This window comes from Otolemur garnettii, unplaced genomic scaffold (genome assembly GCF_000181295.1).
Source record: "Otolemur garnettii isolate 467f Iridium unplaced genomic scaffold, OtoGar3 scaffold00314, whole genome shotgun sequence".
NCBI lineage: Eukaryota > Metazoa > Chordata > Mammalia > Primates > Galagidae > Otolemur > Otolemur garnettii.
The window spans coordinates 214,015-215,479 of record NW_003852709.1 but is presented as its reverse complement, the minus strand read 5'-3'; the positions used below and the strand labels follow the sequence as shown (position 1 = coordinate 215,479).

General features: G+C 35.8%; 1 non-coding gene across 1 annotated transcript; it reads right to left on the bottom strand.

Annotated features, from left to right (window-relative positions):
* Window positions 1–975: 975 nt before the first annotated feature.
* LOC111722681 lies at window positions 976–1,082 on the bottom strand. Its single transcript, XR_002771395.1, has one exon. It is a non-coding gene; the product is annotated as a U6 spliceosomal RNA (small nuclear RNA).
* Between the last annotated feature and the right edge of the window lie 383 nt (window positions 1,083–1,465).

Here is a 1,465-nt window from a genome sequence, read left to right as displayed (position 1 = left end):
TCAGAACATTTCAAGTAACTTGTACTGCACCTGCAGTGGCATGAAGATGGGAAATAAAAACACAAGACTATATTCCGGGAACTGCATGTAGATTGACATGACTGGCACACAGGAGGAGAGTAGGGAATTTTTTGAAGTTGAAAATGGAGACGCATACAGCAGCAAGATCATTAAAATTTTTCGAGGTGATTGTAAGCAGTTTGGATTACATCATAAAGGACGTCACTCTCGCCTTTTATCTGACTACCTGAGCAAGTGTTGCAGGCGCTTATCTCTGGATGGCCTCACTGATTATGGTTTGGGCGGGGCGGGGGGGTGTTAGCACTTCTAATACCTTTGTGGGTAGCTTTTGATTCCAAATTTTCTCTACAGGACTGCTAGTATTGGCCCTGTTTTACTGATTCGGCCTTGACTCATACAGATTATTAAAAGCAATGCCACTCTGAGCGTTCTTGTGCATGATTTCTGAGACACACATGAATGAGGTTTCTAAAGCTGCATGTCTAGTACAGGAAACCAGGGCCACAGGGGCTACTGAGCACTTGAATGTAGTTGTTCCAATTTGGGATGTGTTCTCAGCATAAAATAAACCCATGATTTTAAAGACAGTAGAAATTTAAAAAGATCACAATATATATCATTAAGAATTTTATAATGATCCCATGTTGAGATGATATTTTAGATATGAGCTAGACAAAATGTATTATATTTTGTATCATGCATTTTTTAATGTGCCTATCAGGAAATCTATATTTACATATAAGGCTTGCATTATATTCCTGTTCAACAAGGTTGCTCTAAAGTGTATGATTTAGAAGTCAATTTGCAAAGTTACAGGTGTACATGTACCTTCAAGTCAAGTGACTTTCCAAAGGGGGTCATAACAATTTATACTCTCACGAGGAATTCCTATGTGTTTCAATTTGCTATACACCCTTTCCGCAGCTAGTATTTTCATGATTTAAATTTGTTTTTTTTAATATGGAACACTTCACAAATTTGAGCATCATCCTTGTGCAGGGGCTACACTAATGTTTTCTGTATCGATCCAGTTTTAGTATATGTGCTGCCGAAGTGAGCACCGCTTTAAAAATTTTTAAGCCAATAGTATCTCAAAGCATTTAAGAGGTCATTAGTGACTTTGTATACATTTTTATGTTTGTTAATTTATGGGTTATTTCTTGCATAGCATATTCTATTAACATCCTACATTTCTACAAATACTAATAAGTAAAAATGTATAGATCAGGAAACCCTCCAGAAGAAAGACTCTCTATACATTTCTACCTTTGATAATACATGGTCCTATTTTTATGTATAAATACCTAGTGAATATCCCAAAACATTAAACATACAAATATTTAAGCAGCATTAAAATTGGGAACAACTAGTATTTTATTAGCATGTTATTTACACTGACAGAGTTTCAGATTTATATAGGGCAAACAGCATGTATCCCAGACGA